The 22,637-nt window shown below is 41.1% G+C and overlaps 1 protein-coding gene across 3 annotated transcripts in view; it reads left to right on the top strand.

The window, feature by feature from the left end:
- Nucleotides 1-15,838: 15,838 nt before the first annotated feature.
- The window catches only part of LOC143037898 (uncharacterized), a 47,573-nt gene continuing 40,774 nt past the window's right edge, over nt 15,839-22,637 (top strand). Inside the window, exon 1 of one of the 3 annotated variants that reach the window (XM_076206543.1) lies at nt 15,839-16,255. The gene's annotated coding sequence lies outside the window, so the exon portion shown is untranslated. The remainder of the gene's footprint in view (nt 16,256-22,637) is intronic. The other 2 variants (XM_076206541.1, XM_076206542.1) reach the window with 2 other exon arrangements.

Genomic DNA, 22,637 nt, shown 5'->3' with positions numbered 1-22,637 from the left:
AGTAAAGTATGCCCTTGGTCCAACTCGCTGGTGGCAACGTTCGAACTACCGTCACCTCGACCTCCGAAGCAAATAGCGGCGCTCTAACCCGCTCGCCCAGTGTAGTTGAGTATAAACAACTACGCTTAAACAAACAAAAAAATCGAAGTTCTGCATAAGTCAGCAAACGTAAGGTGACTAAAACACCAAGAAAAACACCAAACTTGCAAAACAAAACGAACTTCTTTGATGTCAACGGAGAACCCAACAAAAGATCAACAAAGACAATAGCCGGAGGTCGAACTCCGTCCAAGAGAGCAGGTTACACAAAGAGACGATGAAAGCTGATATAGCACCGACCAGGAGATGACGGCAGGAAGACGATACGTCCGCCTTGTTGACCGGGCCTCCTTGGGGAACAGTTCCACAACAACGACAGCCCGTGGAACGAAGGACCAGCCTATGGCATGACCGCCCAGATCGATGTTGTCGTCAGGAGAGATCTTGGAGATAAGATCACTCTCCCACGAAGAGAGAAAACGTTGTGCGCGCGTAAATGTAAATGAAACCAATTAATAGGTAGATTGATAAGTAGACATATAAATAAAAAGGTAGCTTGATGAACGAATGTATAAATAAATAAATGAATAAGAGAATATGAATACTAGATAGATAAATAGAAGTAGATATACGCATAGGTGAATAAAGAAATTAACAAATAGATAAATATCCTAATAGATAAATTTATAAATGGATAAATTGATGAGTAAATTAATATCAATAAACAAATACATAGATAAACATAAGTCAATGCTTAGATAAATAAAGGCATTACTTATTCAATAGATAAATATGCACATAAATATTCAATTTACAAACGACTAACACACCACATGGAAATTTACAAAAGTTGCCATCAATTACACACCAAATTGTATCATAACACAATAAACTGGCCATTGTTGCAAAGACGTATATACAGAATATCCAACGCCTCCACAGAACAAACAGGGAGATTTGAGAGAGCGAAACAGACAGGGAAAGAGAACGAGGTAGAGAGGAGGGAAGGGTGGAGGAACGTGCGTTTGTTTGTGTGTGTGTGTGTGTGATGATTCATGTAACGGGTCAGGGAGACCGAAAAATTTAACCGAGAAACCGAACGACAAACAAACGTGGCAAAGTTAAGAGTGAGAGTAAGTACTAAATAAATATCTGAATCATTCGAAAATTGGTGAAATATTAATCACCAGCTACGCAAATCATGAATAAACGGCGGATTGTATTGAAACAGACTATTTGATCAACGACAACAAGCAAAACCGGAGACCTCAATGTCGTCGCAGTTAGTAATTTAAATGACCAGCAGGGCGCGTGACGACAAATGTCGACATTTTAGAAAGATAGCAACGGTACAATATAAAAAAGAAAAAAAAGAGCAATATTTCACAAATAACTGACCGTGACGACAATATTTCATAAACTCGAGAATAAATGTTTGGTTCTAGTACGACATCCAAGTGGATGTTTTGAAGCTATAAAGTCTGAAATCAAAACAAAAGCGCGACGTGGCGAACCAAAATATTGTCGATAAAGAAGATCGAACTCACTTCTCTTTGGGTTCAAATAATCTTTACACTTAAATTACTGCCCGAAAGACATTCCATGTGCATCCAAAGCCACTTATCATTTCCATATGTCCAAACCAACGCAGCACTTATTGTTCTACTTTATATAGTACCAGCCTTTCGTCCAAATCTACCATAATATATAAAAAAAAAAATTGCTGACCTTGCAAGTCATCAATATTGCCCTGTTGTATCTTGTACTGCGTCTCGTTTCGTTCTATTTGGCCCTCAAGAATATCGTTTTGTATCTTTGCTCCTCCTCAATTACCACGTAAAAGATGTGCCACTCATGTTCATACATAACCACAAAAATCGGTTGATACACTTCGTGACTGTTGTCACAATCTCGCGATGCAATGCAACCCAGCCCAGAAATGGCGTTATCACGCTCATCTATTTTCCTTCCGATTTTTGAAGCAGATTTGCAGGCCGAAGCTTTCGGGGAAGGAATTTGATATGCTGAAGTGAAATAAATTTCCTTTAGCATATCAAATGTCATTCTATGTATCTTTTGTTGAGAAAACTAAATAATTTTCCAAAGTGATTTTATGGGGTGGAGGGAGAAGTTCCGAAGGGTACGGCCGATTAATTTGAGGGTGGAGGAAAAATAGCCCAGTGTGATAGCCCTGTAACTCAGTCAGCCACTAGGCCAGCGTTTCTCAACCAGGGTTCCTCGGAACCCTACGGTTCCGCAAAGTCCCTAAGGGTTCCGCGAGAACAAGTGAGATAGGCTAATGCCCTTCTGATTTTTTTATTTATTTCATATACGTAATATTAAACACGCACGACGTGTTCTTGATTATTGTAATAATTTAATGTAGACATCATCCTATCTAAACTGTTATTACGATAAAAATAAAATGAGAAAGATATGATATATGTATATATATATATATATTATATATATATGTATATATATATGTATATATATATTTTTTTTTAGGGGGGGTAGGGGTTCCTTGAGACATGCAATTTATTTTAAAGGTTACGCAAGGGTAAAAAGGTCGAGAAACGCTGCATTTGGCGATGGTTTTTAGATTGTAACCGGTGAATCTCCGGGTTGGAGGTTCCGAAGATATTGCGGTTGTAATAGATGAATCAGTATCTCATCATTCACAACATTGACTCTAAGGTCATGGAAATCCCACGTTTTATTGTAAGGTTGTTCGAACCCAGATATCGGCGAACACCAGTGGACCACAACAGATTCCGACAGATAGATGTCGACAGACCCCATAATGCAAACTCCGAATTGTAACCCTGATAGGAAAATGTTACGACAATATGCAAATAGTTTTCCAACATGTACCATGCAACGCGTATGTCTTTTAACACCCTCGTTTTTTCTTTTGATTGTGACTTATATACCATAGGATTAATGGATTCTGATCCCTATACAAAAGATCGAATTCCAAATGAAGTCATCCGACAAGAGTCTTCTCTCCCTATTCAACAAATATCAACATACATATTGATGTCTCCAGCCTGAAACAAGATCTGGACATCTCGTCCACCATCTCAATCCTCACAACTGAACGCCTTGCCGTCTTCCACTCCTATATATATATATATATATATATACATATGTATATATATATATATATATATATATATATATATATATATATATATATTACTGATGAGAAACGTACCACATTTGTCAATCACGTGAAAACCACAGTTGGAGCAAAAAATACTGGAGGCAGGGAATCTATATATTTCGATTGCAAACTGCAATCATCTTTAATAGGTACTTCAGTAGGTATCTACTGAAGAGGATTGCAGTTTGCAATCGAAATATTTAGATTCCCTGTCTCCAGTCTTTCTTACTCCACTGTGGTTTTCACGTGATATATATATATATATATGTATGTACATATATATATATATGTATATATATATATATATATATATATATATATTCACAACTCCACCCCCGTTCAGCATCTTACATAACCGTATCAAATCCACGAAATTTTCTGAAAGCAATTTCTATCTTCAAGTCTCGCTACCCACTGGTCCACATAATTCATTCATGAATCGCCCAGATCTCTGCCTGCTTCAAAACTGTATCCTCCTGGTTGGTATTACCTCATGCAAACATCCCCAACAATGAAAAAAATAAATAAAATCTGACAATGCAGGTCGAAAGGCAGCGTCCACCATTTTTGATGAGTCCACATCACTGTCAGCATTTGACAATTACCCAATTCTCTGATCAGCGATACTTAACACGTGGCAAGAGGGATGAGAACACCAGGCAATGAATAATGTGAAAACAATCAAACATGATAAATGTCCATACACTAGTGAGCCGTAGACTAGAGCATTTCCATCTCAACTCGTGACAGAAAACGGCTCTACCGTTTGTCAATGTAAGGCTTCCTGGTAATAAGCATACTGCTAGACGTAACTCCCCTCTGTCATCTACCCGCTCAAACAGCAGAGAGTACAACAAATCCAAGGTGAAAACAAACCAATACCTCGTCATTTCTCTAAAACTTCCCACAGATAACAGGATCAACCAAACTGTTAATACCATCGACTAACTGACCCAACATACGAAATATAAGATAATGCGCGATAACGCTACGAGATTGTTCATTATTACTATAGAAGCGCTGGTAGATTAAAGGTCATAACAACAACAACAACAACCACCCTTTGTCAGTGTGTGTGTGTGGGTGGGTGGGTATGAGACAGATAGAGGGAGAGTGTCCTAAATTACCAAATTGTTTTTCTCCAACTGTCATATTCCGTTTTGAAATATTTTCTGGTTTTAGGTCGGTTTACACCAACTTCTAAGACAGCATTTCCCAACCTGGGGTGCTGAAATCAATTATAAGGGGTGCTGGGAAGTGATGCACACAAAAATCACATTGATATATGTATCATTGATTACCTAGTTGGGCATATTTCACTTTTTCCAGGCTATTTTATTTTCTAGGGTGTTCTTATTTCTTCTACAAATAATATTGTTAATTTGTTCCAGTTCTAAGGACTCAATAAAATAAATCATCAAGCAGTACACTTCACTTTCTTTTATCCTTCTAATAACAAGGTGGGGGTGCTGGACTGCTTAGACATGACAACAGGGGGTGCTATGGTCGGAAAAGGTTGGGAAACGCTTGTCTAAGCCATTCCAAGGGTTGACTCGTCTATATGGGAAACTGTTTCTTGGCACAAATTAGACCATTTTTTTTTTTTTTTTTTTTTTTTCCCATGACCTTGCGACGACCTTCCGTCCCAAACCAAGAGACCTTATATGTCATGTTTATCCACTCCATTTTTTTTTCTTCTTGTACTTTTCATATATTTTCGTGTAAATCATCATAGTCATAGTATATGTGCTGAACTCGTGATCGAAGGTGTCACCCTCCCGGATGAGAGCTCAAAGATCATATAACAGCCATATCTATGGGAAATGCTGTGACCCACATTTGTTTATGGGAGTCCGTCGGTGAACGACGACGAGGCCAGTGCTCCGGTGAAATGTGAGGAGATGAGTGAGGGGTGAATTGTGATGCTGTGGATTTTGGAGCTGATGTCGGCAAAGATGACTGTGGAAACCAATTCTTGACCTACATATCCTTCCACACTGCGGACAAGTCAGTTCTGGGCCAAATGGATAAAATCTGTTATTTATCTGATGTCTTTTTTTTTCGGACGGTCGTTCCGTGCTTGGTTGTGAGCCATCACAAAATGGCTGACCTCTTGTGAACACTTTAGACGCCACAAAACGCGAGAGGAATTGATGGTGTAGGGATTAATTGATGCAATAATACATTTCTTGATTGTAGATTTTATCTCATCTTTATTGTTATTTTTTTGTCTGCATCTTGACGTGTATCGGTTAGTTGTTCGTAAAAAAAGAAAGGTTGGAAGACTGTATTCATGCTCTGTCTATGGGCTATATTGTCACCTTCACACACACACACACACACACACACACACACACACACACACGCACACGACTGCGCAGTGGTTATAATTCCTGGTCACCACTACGGTGGTCCGGGATCAAATCCCGCCCAGGGCTGAAATAATTTCAGTATCACTGCGCTGCGAGTCGTTACTCCAACTATCGTGGGCGGGGAGTTGTTGGGCGTGTGTGTGCGTGTAAGGTCACAGCATTACCCATAAATCTGTCATATATGAGCTCTGAGGTCTCTTTCGGGAGGGAAATAGCTGTCGATCACGAGTCCAACACGTGATCCACTCTCAGAACCGCTTAGCAACCCAAGTCGATACTACTACACTAGCAAGCCGGTTGTGTCTGTGTACGAACATGTATGAATGAGTGCGTGTGCGTGCGTGTGTGCTTGTGAACTCACCCTAATCTTGCCCAAGCAAGCGCATCGTATTCTCCAATTATACAGAGGGGAGGTGGGGGGAGGGGGAGGGGGGTCAGAGGTGTGCTGGCCAATACCAACACACGTTGAAACTCGCAGAAGAATATAATTTAATAGATAAATAGTTGGAGTTAAAAAATATATGAATAGATAAGTAGATAAATAATAATTTATACATTAGATAACTGGATAATTAAATAGTCAAATAGTTAATAATCAACAAGTAAACGATTAAATAAACTGTTAAATGAATTGATACATAAATTCATAGATATATAATTAATTCAATAAATGTACAAATGATCAGTTATACTGAAATTGGACAATTAATTAAACATACAGATAAATAAACAAACATAAATTAAAATAAATCAAATTGGGGAAATCCCGTGGGGACAACTTCGGAAAAATCTCGAATGATTCGAACGCCATCTTAGGGCGCCTACGTCATTACCACCCGGCCCGCCACGTCATAGCTAGGCCCCTGACGTCATAACCTGGACTTGCCTTTCTGTCACGTGACGTCACGCGCACGTTCTCCTTGTTTTGTTCAAGTGACGCGGCCAGCCGTCCTAAGTCACTCTGGCCTGTCACGTCACGGCCCTGACCTGATCACGTGACGTTTCTGGCATGGAACTATTCTTTCTCTATCTCTCGCACGTGACACGCTGTTACCGCGTCACCTGTTACGTGTCCTCGTCACACCCGTTCTCTCTTGTCATGCTTGTGGCCAGTGCTGATCACGTCACGTCTGTTCTGTCTGGCATAACGTTCGTTTTACGTGTCACCTTACACTTACGACACGAAAAAATATCTATTGTACCTGCAAACTTTCTTTCCTACTATTTTGTTTTATCTTTTTTGTCTATTTTATTTTTCTTATATACCAGCGAAAAGTCGATGGTAGCGCACGTGTCGACGGCTTGAAGTCGACATTTTGATTGTGTTTAAAGTTACTTTGCTTATCTGCGACCAGAAAGGAAATATTCCGCGCCAAAGGCTAAACAACGACATGACGTCAGCAAATCAATGACGTCACGTCGTCAAGAAAACGCTATGCCCTTGTGCACAAGGTGATGACTCGTTTTTCCTTCTATTCTGGCTTCCGCCAAGAGGTGCATTATAGCGAAATTTAGAAAAATGCATCATGGACATTCTAAATTACCTTCCATGTATAACACTATATTATTCGTTGTATACTTTATTTTTACTTCATTAAATTATAGCATTTGTCGTCGGCATGGGTCCAAATTATTTTTTCCTTAAAATACATTCAGTTTTGCTTCACATGTTAGGTTTTTTGATAACTCCGAAAGATTTCATTTAGATGAATGGTGACCTACAAGCTAAGAGGGCCTCAGTTGCATAAACAACCGAACTAAGCATCTGCTGACCGTTAGTTCATCGGTCGGTTTGGGCGGAGACAGCGTCGATGACGTCATGCCTCCCAGCGCCCAGACGAGTCGCTTGCTGGCTGCATCATTACCGATTCAACACAGTAATACACTTTGCAGAACAGCTACTGGCTGAAAACAGGCGATTCCACGGAGTATAGTGACTTGCCTCCATCCTGAATGAACGTCCTAATCGACCGAGAACCATTTCGAAACAGAATCTAGTCTCAACTGCACCAAATTTCCTGTCTTTATCCTTGGGAATAAAAATTATGAAATATGCCACGGTGTTGAAGCAAGCACGTGATCCATCCTCCCACGATATATGGACATTTACTATTGATGATTCCAAAACCCCTGTTGATCTTTTCTGTCACTTAAATTCAGCACAAATGCATTTCTGCCAAGGCAGCAAAATTAAAGAACGGCATCACGGGGCCTGCCAAAAAGACGATAAAATTAGCACCATGTTGCATAACACAGCACTGCGTATTTACCACTCGTGCATGACTAAGCAAGCAACAGGCAGCATAAAACTAACATCTCACGACACACAACAGAAACATCAGAATACTAGACAGAACACAGAGTCAGCACAGAAATGTCAGGAAATTCGAGAAAGTAGGAATAAACAAAACAATACCACGAATTTATTTTGCTTTTGTTCCCCCGTATTCAGCTTCCGTTTTCTTTTATCTACTGGATTTTAGTTTCTCGCTACCCGTCGATGAGCAGCACTAAATAACTCAATGGTGCATAATAGAATTAGATGCATGAATAATTTTTGTATCGTAGGAAATACATTCACTAAAGACAAGGTACATCTTTATTCCCTAGTAGCTAAAATGTTTGTTGTTTCCCTCAACAGAATAAAATGAAAATAGGAAGACGGAAAATGAGAAAAACTTCGTTGCAAGAATTCTGTAGTTCAGTTTATCACCAAACTAACGCAAAGTTTCCTGCAAGTAACTAAAGATAGTGTAACTATGTATTATGATGAATACTTACAGTAGCTTAAGGAAGCCGTAATAAAAGAGTAACACTATATATTGCACGTCTTGCGATTTTATGTTTGTATAGTCTTTGAAAAAATTCATGTAACATCCCAAGGAGTTTATCATGTAAATAGTTATTTTTCCTGGTTATTTAACACGTTTTCTATATAGTATTAATTTGACTTTTTTTTTTTTGTATGTTTGAATTCAACGGTCTCCAGGTTGCAGGCGGACGGGCGGAGTCGGTTGCTATGGATACAGGTCAGCTTTATTAATCCTATAGCTGTTTTTCACTATTATTATTATTATTAAGAATCTTTATTGTCGCCAGGAGATTTCATTTAGCTAAGGGGAAATCGATGATGAAAGGACATTAGTATTTCGTAAGAAATAACCAACCAATCATTGGGGACAGTGCAACACCGAGAACGAGAAGTCGTAGATGAATTTAAGGCCAGTGGAAAAAGCAACTGATAGTAAAAGACGTTACGTAAGTCATTAAGTATTATGAATAAAGTCATCTGGCGGAAGCCCGAATGAAATGAGGAACACACACACAGAAGAGATTTGAAAAAGAACAGCTTTCCTCACAGAGTAATAGACAGTTGGAACAAGTTAGATGAGAATGTAGTGTGTGCAAAAACAATACATGAATTTTAAAATAGTTTAGATAAATTGAGATATGAAGATGGGACACCACGAGCATAGCTCCCCTTCTCGTAAAATAAACTATGTAAATACACACACACACACACACATATATATATATATATATATATATATATATAAATATATATATATATATATATATATATATATATATATATATATATATATACAATAATCATGAGAACTATCTGCCTAAAGTCTGGAAAAATGCTGACTGCAGAAGTGTGGGAACCACAAATGTCTCCTAAATTAAGGGGGAAAATGTCACTCAGAATAAAAAACAAGCCAGGTGGAGGTCATTCGACAGTAAAAGTCGTGTTTGTGATTACCCATGCTCTTGGATCACGTGCTGGACTCGTGATTGACAGCTACTACCCTCTCAGATGAGAGCTCGGAGCTCATATTTACCCGATCCGTGGATAACACTGTCATCTTACACACGCGCACGCACACACATACAAACACAACTCCTTACCCACGAGAGTTGGAGTGCCGGTTCGCAGTGTAGCGACGCTGAAATTATTTCAGCCCTGGGCGGGAATCGAACTCGGACCGCTGGATTAGCTGTTGCGAACGGTACTACTATACTGTTGAGTGTGTGTGTGTGTGTGTGTGTGTGTGTGTGCATGCGTATGTGTGTATGTGCGCCAACTCCTAGGTTATGTGCAAGACCCTACGCAGTTTAGGCTAACATAATTTGGCGAAATTTAACCTGGCGAAATTAGTTGTGCAAATTTTGATTTGGCGAAATAAAGTTTGGCGAAATTTAATGTATTCATACATCTGTTCGCCAAAGAAATGGCGTCTACGCGGAGCCACCTCGACGGCCTGACAGGAAGACCTTATCTTTCAGAAAATCCTCTCGAACATTTCGTATGCCAATCGAGAAAGTCGTCATTGCTGGACACAAGCTATGCTTCAGAATTCAAGTGTCTAATTAGTTCTTAAAAAAAACGTTCTTCGCGCTCAAGTATACGTGGAATAGAAAAAAATCGCATAAAATGGTCAAAAAGGTTCTTCGCATTTTCGGAACGTTGTCCAGCGATTTAATTCAATTAAGGAGCACCGTTGATTCTTAAAATGTACAAATATTCTCTACTGATCCGCTGAAGAGCATCGTTGTCAATACCACGTTATTTAATTCAGTTGTAAGTCTCTACATCTTAAAGATGTATAGTTATGTTTAAATATCATTGGAGAGTGTTTCCTATATTCATAGATGCAAGAAGTCTCGTATACATAAAATGGATTTTGTGAACAATGTTGCGCTGGTGTAACAATAATAAAAGATGCACTTGCACACGTCTGATCTATACTGTGTCAGTATTGAATATCCGTAGTACAAGTGTACTATAATCATTCTCAAATAGTCTAATCTCCCTTGGGAAATAGCGAAGAAATGTGGCAACGTTGCAGGGGAAGTTAGGACGAAGAGGTGTGGCACCGTTGCAGGAGAAGTTGGAAGAACTGGCACCGTTGTAGGGGAAGTTGCAACGAAGAACTGAGAACGCTGCAGGGGACGATGAACTATGACACCATTGCAGTTGCAGGGGAAGTCGGAAGAATTGGCAACGTTGCATGGAGGGGTAGTTAGTTTTTCCGCCTACCGAGGCTTAATAGCAAGGGCGTGGCGTGGGCTGGCAAGAATGGACGGAGACAAGAGTGATTAGAAAAAGAAGAGTGTAGTTAGCGTTCTTGTACATGTAATTACCCGTGGTTGAGAAGTCTCTCCGTGTCGGTGTGACATCACGTGCATGCATACATGCGTTCAGGCTTATGTGTGTAGACTGGATCACTATCTTTGGTTGCGAAAAAAAGGAGTGGGGAAGCTGGTCGTTTCTGTCTGGAAGGGGAAGTAACTGAGATGTTACACTGCTCAGATGCTTACCTATCTCTTGCTGTCGCGAATTCTTTCTCGTCTGATAAAATTCCAAAGGCCTGAGCAGTTTGGTTTCACGCCCGATAACATAAAAATTCTTCAGAGCTTAGAGCTCCGTGTTTTTTGCGGATCGCAGAAGTGGATTTCAGAAGAGATTACTTGTAGCCTGAAGTTATATTGGTCTCAAGAAGGCGTTTGATTCAGAACAACGTGGAGTGCTCCGGAATTTTCTGAGGATTCATGGGAGTCCCGAGAAGATTATTGACCTAATATCTCGCCTAGGATGGAGAGTATTGTGGAGAGTGAAGGAGGAAAATTCATCTTCTTTCCTATTAAATCAGGAGTGAGACAGGGGGTGCGTCTTTGCCTCAACGCTTTTCATTGCAAAATACCCATTGGCATCTCTATTGTCACCGACTTCATTTTTGTCGATGGTGCAGTACTTATTGCAGAGTGGTTGGAGGTCCTGGTTGTAGTCCTCAACTCGTTGCACAGAAAGTCAACGATACCACAGGAAACAAGACCAAGGTCCGGGCGTTTGGGGTATTACTAGATGACACAATTCAGTCATGGAACTTGTAAAGTATTGGATATATCAATAATATAATTATTAAGGGTGGAACAGGTCAGGAAGTCTTTCAAAGGATTAGAATGGACTCGTTCAACAAGATTATGTATCGCTGTTCATACTTTTGCAAAAGGAATAAGATCCTGATATTCATTTTGAGTGTCCCCTGGCTTGTACTATGGCCCCAACACATGGACGCTGTCTTTGTCTTGGAGAGGCTCCTCGACGTCTCTGGGACGAAATACATTCGGGAAATGATGAGGTAACGCTGCTGTGACTTTGCATGAAACCACCGACTGTTTCTTGAAACTCAGTCAAGGCCTTTTACCAGCATGATTCGTGAAGATCAATTCCGGTAATATAGGAGTGTAGCATTCTTCCCTGGTATTGATCCTACTCACAAGGTTATCCTCATAGGAGACAACCCCAGGTGGAGGAGACGAAAGAGATATTACACAACTTATGGCTGGAGCAAATTAACCGATTCTGTTGAGAAATGAAGGCATGGGAACTTGCTCGCGTGATAACCGTTGGGGGAATGGTGTCGTCGCCGTGTGAGTGAGGAGACGCGCGTCCGGTATATTATGCTCCCCATTGATGAAACTCATGAGTGAACTTATGCATGTATATAATGTACAGCATGTACACACACACACACACACACACACACACACACACACACACACACACACACACACACACACACACACACACACACGCACACACACACACACACACACACATATATATATATATATATGCATATATATTTATATATGCATATATACATGTATATATATATATATATATATATTATATATATATATATATATATATGTGTGTGTGTGTGTGTGTGTGTGTGTGTGTGTGTGTGTGTGTGTCTGTGCGTGTGTGTGTTGGGTGTGTGTTTCACAAGGATTGTTTGTACATTGATTGGTTCTTAATCTTATCTTTTTTATCACGATTTATTGTTATATATATGTGCGCGCGCGCGTGTTTGAGTCAGTGTGCTTTTATGTATATTCTTAGATCATGTGCTGGACTTGTGATCGCCTGCCCCATATGGACTTATATGCGGATCATGCTGTAACCTGAGAGACACTTCACACCTACCGTCTCCTTGCTCAAGGGAGACAGTAACAGGTGTCAGTTAAGTGCTGATTTTCAAGCCCTGGGCGAGACTCGATCTCAGTTCCGCTGAGTTGGTAGACTGAGACGGTAACCAGTGCATTTGTACGTGTGAGTCACCATGGTCTTGAATCACGTGTTGGACTCGTGATCGACAGCTATTTCCTTCCCGGAAGAGACCTCAGAACTCATATATGACTGATCTGTGTGTAATGCTGTGACCTTACACGCACATACACACCCAACTCCCCGCCCATGAGAGTTGGAGTAACGACTCGTAGCGCATAGATACTGAAATTATTTCAGCCATGGGCGGGATTCGAACTCGGACCGTCGTAGTGGCAGTCGGGAACTCTACCGCCGCACCACGAGTGTATTTGTGTGTATATATATGTTTGGGGGCGAACGTCTGCGCATGCGTGTGTATGTGTGCGTGTATATTAACCATGGTCTTGGATCACGTGTTGGACTCGTGATCGACAATTATTAACCTCCCGGATGAGAGCTTATAGCTCGTATATGCCCGTTCTATGGGTAACGCTATGACCTTACACGCACACGCACCCCCAACTCCCCGCCCACGAGAGTTGGAGTAACGACCCACAGCGCAACAATACTGAATTTATCTCAGCCCTAGGCGGGAATCGAACCCGGACCGCCGTAGTGGCAGGCGAGAACTCTAACCACTGCGCCACGAGGTGTGTGTGTGTGTGTGTTTGCTATCGAACTAGTGCATGTGCCTTCAGGTACAGGAAGGAGTGTCGAAAAGATACTTGTGAGCAACGAGCCCAACCCAGTGTATTTATTAGCATAAGAGACGACAAATAACGTAAGAGATTGGCATGAATTCATGTGAGAGAAAACACATCTCTTTCTCCTTCCTTTTCCTTGAGAGAAAACACATCTCTTTCTCCTTCCTTTTTCTTTAATCCTTCCTGGCGGCACGCGATTCCATTCATTATTATGGGCCGGATGTTGGGGGTAATTTTGTTCGTATTTATGTGGCTCGTAATGGCCAATTATCGTTGGGGTTTTGCAACTCGTCCATGCACCTCAACTCACCCTCCCCTACACTCACCCTTGTCACATCGTCAAGGGTGATTTTAAGAAAAAAAAATTAATATCTTGATGTGTATCTGTGCTTTTCAAACTTTATGTTTTAGGTTCATTCGACTCTTGTTAGTATAATTGTTATGTTGACAAATGATTTGGTTGATTAAGTGCAAAATCTCGTTTGGTATTTTGTGTTAATCATGCACACATACATACTGTACAATGACATATATACATACATACATAGGCCTACATACATACATGTATACATGCATGCATTCATACATGCATACGTACATACATACATACACATAAAACACACACACGGTCATATATGAGCTCTCATTCGGGAGGGAAATTGCTGTCGATCACGAGACCAACACGTGAAACACGCACGCACACACACACACACACACACACACAAGAACGGGTAATCTCATCTCTGAGAACACCAATCTGTCCCAATTGTGAGTGTTCTCAATAACGTCCAACTCAGATTGATCAGTTCAAGTGGAGCTCATCGCCTCATCAAGTCAGTGGAATCTTATACACTGACAAGATCGACGAAGCCACAGTTTGTAATCCCCTCACCCCCGTCTCAATCGCACTCCTGCCATACAGTGAACATATCTGATTGGCTAAGAGAGGTGTAATCCCTGCGGCTACATTAAGACGACCGAGGACAAATGGCTTGATGAACCTCCTATAACCGGTCAACGAAGTGACGTCATGCCGTCGATGTTTTACTTTGGTCGTGCGCGCGAATTCGAATACAATTTCAAGTATAATTCCATAGATATTTTGAGTTGCTGTGTTCTTTAAAGCACAAAATCTGTAAGCAAATATTATAATTTACACTATAATGTCTTGATCATGTAGCTTAACCTGTTTGTTATTTTTCTACATCACATGGGTGCAACACGTCGTGTAAGTGGAGTGTGACGTCACGACGATGTTCCTCCCTCCGTGACGTCTCACCTTTAATAACATCATGGGATTGATATCTTTTCAGAGTGACGTATCAGTCACACGTAGTGAGTTTCGGGTTAAGATAACTAAACCAGGTTGGGTCTTAGCCCTGTTATTAACGAGGTTTTCCAGCTGTTTCTGTTTCAAAATAGCTTTCAGTTATCTTGGTTATCTATTTATCTCTTTGTTGTGATGTTTTTGTGAATTCAATTGAACAAACGATGGATATCAGATGCTGCGGTCCTCTTTAAGTAAGATATTGTCGATTGTTCAAAGCCTTTATTAGTGATCCTAAATAAATATTGATAACTGTAAATTGATCAAAATAGGTAAAATATATTTCATTTTAAAGTTAACATTCTTCGTTTAGTAATTTGGATATTAATGAATACTCTATAATAATCTGTAATGTTTTAATTCTACTTTTTCGAACTTTGTCAGAGGGAATGTAACAATGAAAAACGTAATAGAAATATGTAATGAAGAAATAATAGATTACACGCACCAATGTTAACTGAAACGGTCATATTGAAATGATGGTATCGTCAACTGGATGTCGATGTTTGTGTACACGGCGCCTTTCCCTCCCTCACTCCTCTTCCTCATCCATTTTTTTTCTCTCGTTTTACTTCCCTTACCGCCATCGACTTCCGTCTCCACCCACGCACAAACTAATTTTGTATTCTCATCTCGATTTCTATTGCCCGCAACATGCCTGCCCACACCCAGTGCATCGTGGAACACACATAAACACACTCACACACACAATATATATATATATATATATATATATATATATATAGATATATATATATATATATATATATATATATATATGTATATATACACATAACCTCCCCCCCCACACGTCTACCTAGTTAACCACATACTCTGTTCATATTTGATTTATTTTAGAGGACGAAAGGACAAGGCGATCTAACTCGGTCGCGCGAAATTGATCCATTATGTGTACACAAATGCATTCAAAGTATTAATGCTGACAAACGCCACCAGCCTTCCTGGCACCTTTAGCTCCGCAGTAATCAACTTCTTGGGAGTGTCGAGCGACATGATGTCATATCCGGTAGCCTCTCTCTGCTCCCAAGCCCCCAGGTAGGCTTTTCGGTCCTTGAGGCAGCACAGCGAAATCTGGTGGACAGTGTGACCAGCTGACTTAGTATTGCACAATCGCCTACTAAGGTCTCACCGACTCACCTTCACATAGTGTAGACGGCTGGCTAGAATCCCAGCTAGCGAAAGTACCATCCAATGCCGATTGGTCAGTTATTATTTTAGCGTCAGTTTTAGATGACATTTAAAGATAAATAAATATAATATATCACTGATTAACGCCTGACAATAATTCAGGGAATATATATCCAATATATATTATGAAAATAACTTTTCTGTGTATCGAGATGGGATGGTACCTTACTTGGCTGGGATTTACGAGAATGCCTCGGTTCACTCCGCGACGAGGCAGTAGCGCTACTAAGCTCGTGCGAGTTGGGTGCAGAGCATGAGAGGGGACGGGTCGTGGCTGCAGTGTGTATAAGAGCCGGTACTAGTCTGGATAACTAAGTACTCTGATTCCTGAAGTGACATCTATTACAACCCGGAGGCGACATTATCACACAGATTCAAGTAAGTTTTAGTTTTTTGGAAAAGTTGGAACACAGGCTACGAAGAGATGTAGATATAAGTTTTGGTCAAGGTAATCCAGTTGCCAAGACGTTTCCTCAATTTGAGCGAGAGTTCTTGTTGTCAGTTTCCTTCTTCCTTCTGTGTAGCTGAAATTGTTGTGATACTTTTTTCGCTTGAGAAGAAAAGTAAATGAGTGAATGATTGTGATACGGCAAGAGGCTCAGGTGACTGAGTTACCTATGCGATATGACGTCACTGCATCAAGTTGGACAGTGTGAGGAGAATCGAATAAAATAATTCGTTGGAGTTGGAACACTTGTTTAACACCACGGTACAGAGACAGACTGGCAGGCACACAGAGAGACAAACTGGCAGGCACAGACTGACTGACAGGCACACAGACGGACAGACAGACAGGCAGGCGCCTAAGACTTGCGCAGTACCCATTACAATAAATTGAAATCATTACACTTGTATCAACGCCAGCCCAGAGGGTGGCAAGGGGAAAAAAAGGCGAATATTAGTTCAAGGTTAACTGACACAGTTCATGAAGGAATAAGTAGCCAACAATACTTCTTAAATTGGGGGCAGTCAGTCGTGATAACCTTGACTTGAGTAAATAAGCGCTACATGAGAGATTATATCTGCTTGTCTTGATGCTGAGGAGCCTGTAGTGTGTTCTTTCAGAATACTTTAGTTCTAGGACAATTGGCAGTGTCGGATTTCAGGCTAATTTGATTTTAGTCCAATGTCATATGATGTACTTGCAGTATATTTAATTGTTTCATTACCATTTGGAAAATATGTATTGAGATTTATCGCAGTATTTAGTTTAATCATTGACAGTTTGTGAAATGTACATAGTTTAGGCGTAGTAATAACGGCTGATATATTGATGCATTCCTCATTATCAGCATAGAAAGCACAACGAAGAAAAGAATTGGACCGCGCAAGCACGAAAATCCCTTTAGGTTAATAAATATAAGAATTGTGGAAAATCACGGGATCGTATTTGTAGGAATACGGCAAATATGTAACAAAACAATAAAAAACTTATATTGGTTAAAACGTGCAGTTTAAAGTAAAGGTTATCTTTCATTTGGTGCTGCTTCTAAGGCATAATATGTTTTGATTGCATGCAGGAACTGACATATTAAACTTGTTTTGGACCTTTTAGAAGACTAATATTTACTGGGGTTTTCGCACGCGCCTGCCCGCCGCGCCGGCCAAGACTGGCGACAGTCTGTCGTATGTCAATACACGAGCATTCGATTAGCCATTCCAGACGTTTCCAAAGCACACCAAGTTCTCTCTCACTCTGATAATCGTATCAAATTGAAGTTCTCTCCTGCAGTAGGACATCGTAATTTGAATGAAAGTGTTCTTCATGTGGTACATGGGCCAAAAAAAGATGTTTGCTAGGCTTTCGTCACACTACATACCTTTTAATACACACACGTGGCGCAGTGGTAAGAGTTCGTGGCCGACACTACGGCGGTCCGGGTTCGAATCCCGCCCATGGCTGAAATAATTTCAGTATCGCTGCGCTGCGAGGTGTTACCCCAGCTCTCGTGGGCGGGTAGTTGGGTGTGTGCGTGTAAGGTCACAGCATTACCCATATATTGGTCATATATAAGCTCTGAGTTCTCTTCTGGGAGGGAAATAGCTGTCGATCACGAGTCCAACACGTGATCTAAGACCATGGTGAATCACACCTTGCTGGTGCAGTGGTTAGTGTTTTGGGGTCCCACGTTTAAAATCCCGAGTTTGAGCCTCGAAGAGTTCCCATTGAAACAACAAACCGTTACTGTCCTCTTGAGCAAGGCGATGGGTTGTGTATGCAAGACCATAGATCGGACAGTGAGATCACGAGCTGTCATCTAGGATGATAACAGTCGATCAAGAGTCTAATACGTGGTTTTTTCATGTAATGAAAATGTGATGAAACATACAATATGGCGTCGCAAAGAAAACAACATCTTTGATACATCAAGAAACTTTTTCCGAGCAGATGCTTGCTAAGTTTGATCGAAGAATACGTATCCAATAATATATAAGATACAATGGGTTTTACATAAAAAATATTCTCGAGAAACTTAGCATTGTCTTTCTAGAAACGCCTAACCTCGATAAAATCATTGCCCATGCATCCACAGAAAACTCGAAGAATGTCAAATTTCAGCAAATTCTCCCATTTCGCCATTGACCCAACGTAACATAGGTTATACCACAACTTGGTCGTAAGCCAAGAGAATTTGGTGATTTGGCGAAGTTAATTGTGCCTAAAAAATGTTTGGCGAAGTGAGAGTTACTGCCACAAGCGCAGGCATCTAGTGGCCGTTACGGCGCCCACAGCAGATAATAGCAGCAGCAGATTCTTGTGCTCCCCATAATACTAATGAGAAGAGAATACACTAATCTTGAGGTGGAACTTTCCTACCACCTCTTGGCCTGTCTGTCTGTCTCTCTCTCTCTCTCTCTCTCTCTCTCTCTCTCTCTCTCTCTCTCTCTCTCTCGCTCTCTCTCTCTCTCTCTCTCGCTCTCTCTCTCTCTCTCTCTCTCTCTCTCTCTCTCTCTCTCTCTCTCTCTCTCTCTCTCTCTCTCTCTCTCTCTCTCTCTCTCTCTCTCTCTCTCTCTCTCTCTCTCTCTCTCTCTCTCTCTCTCTCTCTCTCTCTCTCTCTCTCTCTCTCTCTCTCTCTCTCTCTCTCTCTCTCTCTCTCTCTCTCTCTCTCTCTCTCACGTTATTTTTGTTTCGTTTATTGATTTTATGCTCCCTGTGTGTGTGTACGCTTCTAGCTTTACTACCTCCCTGCCTCTGTCTTTATTGACTCCCATTAACTCTCCAAAACACGTTTTCACACAAGCTGTGCATTATGCGTGACCAACTTATCTAGTCGATAATTACACTTGAGGAATAAATCTAGTCTACCTAGTCGGTATGAAAGTAATAATAATAATGATACAATAACTACTATTGTAACAATAATATGATAATGTGATAGCATAATAATGATAATATAATAGTACAGTAATTATGATAATAATAGTTGAAGATAGTTTTGAACGTTAAAACGACTGAACGCCAGTGACGTATTGAGGATTTCGTACGTCGGTGAGAGCTACTTGCTTGATGACGACGATTGTCGTTTGTCCTTCGTCGTACGAAACCGCCGTAACGGTTTTTTTTTTCCAAATCGCGACGCCAACACTTTGTTCTGCATGAGGCGTTTGACGAAATGGTCCTACGTTCTGGTTACATGACACAGCATGTAGGTCCCTACTTTCGAAACTTTCCCCAAAACTGGCAAATGTTTCCTGCCAGTAGAAAAAAGTGCCTAGATTTTCTAGTTAGGTTTAGTTATATCGGAAACATTTGTTTGTAATATTCGTGAGTATGGCCAGTTAAGTTAGGTTATATTTGCTTATGGCAGAAAGTATTCGCTAGGGCTGACGAAAGGGATGTACGGCCTTTGTACCGGATGCAACTTACCATTTCTAGTTTAGCTGCCACCAGGATATGTACGTGTGTGTGTGTGTGTGTGTCTGTGTATATGTATGTATATGTATGTATATGTATATATATGTATATATAACTAATCTCTGTGTGTAGCAATGGGTACTAATACCAACACTCTTGATAATAATGAATAGGAATAAATCTCGTAGCTAACTCGGTTATACGAAAAAATTATAGTGAACAACCCACAAATACTCTGCTGCAGTAATGGTGGAAACCAGAGAAGGAGAGGAAAATATGTGGAAAAAAGAGCCAAGCCTAAAAAAATGTGTAATGAACATTAGTGGCAATGGGTCATCTAACCAACTCGATCTTAGACTCCGAGAGAATATTCTAGAATAGGATCCACCTGCATCTGCCTTTAGAGATAACGTTGTGCCTTTTGATATAAGTTATGCTGTCTCCCCAACTTAAGACGAAAATAATTTCCTATCAGCATTTAGAACAAATTGTAAGGGAGACAAAGGATTAATGATGGTATGATTTAGTTAACCTGTATATAATGATTAACTGACGAGGCCCTACACATTGCATGGTCACAGAGACCTTGATGTCAGCATGCCCGGTCCTTGTTGGCATGCATGACCAATGCTGTCATGCAGTGCATGATGTTTCTTTGTTAGGAATCGCTAGAGTGAAGAAATCACCATTATTCGAAAATGAGAGGTTTCGAAATTTGTAAGAGTGGGGATGACAAACCGTCTCTGAGTATGGAAGGTTGACTAATTCTAAGAAAAATATAGATAGACATAACGGGAATTCTAATAAAACACCTACAGTCGCTCTCTCATCCTCTGTCTCTGTTTCCCTCTCAACCTCTGTCTGTGTCTCTTCCCCTCTCTCTGTGTCTGTCTGTGTCTCTCTCACACCCTCTCTGTCTGTCTGTCCCTCACCTTCCTGTCCCTCTCTCTCTCACCTTCCTGTCCCTCTCTCTCTCACCTTCCTGTCCCTCTCTCTCTCACCTTCCTGTCCCTCTCTCTCTCACCTTCCTGTCCCTCTCTCTCTCTCTCTCTCTCTCTCTCTCTCTCTCTCTCTCTCTCTCTCTCTCTCTCTCTCTCTCTCTCTCTCTCTCTCTCTCTCTCTCTCTCTTCGTAGAGTTTTGATGGTATACAGCTGAGTGTCTGGGGGTGGAAGGGGGAGGAATTTAATGTGCGTTTGAGGGTATATTGATACGAAGCACACAGGAAAACCGTATAAGGGCTCTTTATTCTTTTAAGTGGATAGTGTAGGAACGTTCAGCGACCATATAGTGTCCATAAATATAGGAAAATTAAGGAATATGATGCTCACACAATACAAAGTAAATATAATTTAGTTCAGTCAAACAAATCTATTTAAAGCCACGTTGATTGATTGAGGTGCTGTGCCTTGCTGCATTGCCTCTGAACCGGGCGGAGATCAGGGATGACCCTTCATCCACAAGGAGCTAAGATTAAAGGGGAAAGAAAGGGGAGTTTGAAGGGTGCGTGCATGCCTTGGCTGGACAATCCTTTATAAAGGGGAAAGAGGCTTTTTGTGTGTAAAAAAAACAATTAGATACAATCACTTGTGCCGAAAAATCACAAGGAAAATAACTGAAATTAGACCGAGCGCTTTCGTCTATTCAGACATTTTCAAGGTCTCGTTTCTGTTATTTTCTCTGTGGTTTTTCGGCATAATTAGAACCACGCGTTCAAGTGATTTCTTCTGCATCAGTTGCTTGTGTATCAATTGTGCAAATATGTCCGTCATAGAGTAAAAGTGTGTGTGTAGTGAAAAAGTGCCTATTGTATAGGACACCTGCACTTGTAAGTTCACATACACTGTTTTGTGTTGAAGTCATGTCATTTGCCAACGTGACCCGTGACCTACGTCAGCGTGTAGCCATGACTACACTCAAGTCTACGTGCACTCATTGTTTCCTCGTGAAAAAAACAAACAACAACAGGAAATTGTTATCTCCATATCCCAAGTGCGGCCTTCCAGATCGGGTCTGTGTGTGTGTGACTCACCATGGTCTTGGATCACGTGGTGGACTCGTGACCGGCAGCTATTTCCGAGCTCAGAGCTCGTACATGACCGATCTAGGGGTAATGCACACACACACACACACACACACACACACACACACACACACACACACACACACACACACACACAACTTCCCGCCCACGAGAGTTGGAGTAACGACTCACAGCGTAGTGATACTGTAATTATTTCAGCCCTTGTCGGGATTCGAACCCGAACCGCCGTAGTGTCTGGCGCGAACGCTACCACTGCGCCGTCGAGTGTATCACGGAAATGAATGAAATATCTTTGCGCCAGAATGCCCGTCACCCGGAACAGAAGAGGTTTAAGAAGAGGGTTAGTATGTTCGTCTGTTTGTGAACACACATGTATGTTTCGGCACAGAAGAACCGTTGATGAAGATGATTCCCAGCTGGGGGATGATCCTGGGGGCTGCACAGATCCATGTATGGCAACAGTACCCAGTCATCTCGGATAAAAAAAAAGACAGATTTCTACTTGTTTTTTGTTGGTTAGATAGAGTTCTTCCAATATGGATATGAATGGAAACGCCTGACGGCAGGGAAGGAAATGGACAAAGGACCGCCCGGTATGGAAGTGGTTAAAGGGACGAGGAGGAGGAGGACAATGAAGCAAAGGGAGTAGGAGGGGTGAGAGCAGGAGGAGGAGGATGACGTGTCCGCAGGGGCGTGGCGGGATGTCCCGCAAAAGGGGAGTGGGAGTGAGAGTGGGAGGAGTGATTCGTTCGCTGGACTGCATTTGGCGATGCCTTCCCAGTTTGCCAAAATCTCGTTTCGCCAAATTCACATATCGCCAAATTCACATTTCGCCAAAATCTCGTTTCGCCAAACTCTTAGA

This window comes from Oratosquilla oratoria, chromosome 23 (assembly GCF_046742065.1).
Source record: "Oratosquilla oratoria isolate Oo_2021 chromosome 23, ASM4674206v1, whole genome shotgun sequence".
Classification (NCBI taxonomy): Eukaryota; Metazoa; Arthropoda; class Malacostraca; order Stomatopoda; family Squillidae; genus Oratosquilla; species Oratosquilla oratoria.
The sequence above is the reverse complement of the archived record's forward strand: the minus strand, read 5'-3'. Positions and strand labels throughout refer to the sequence as shown.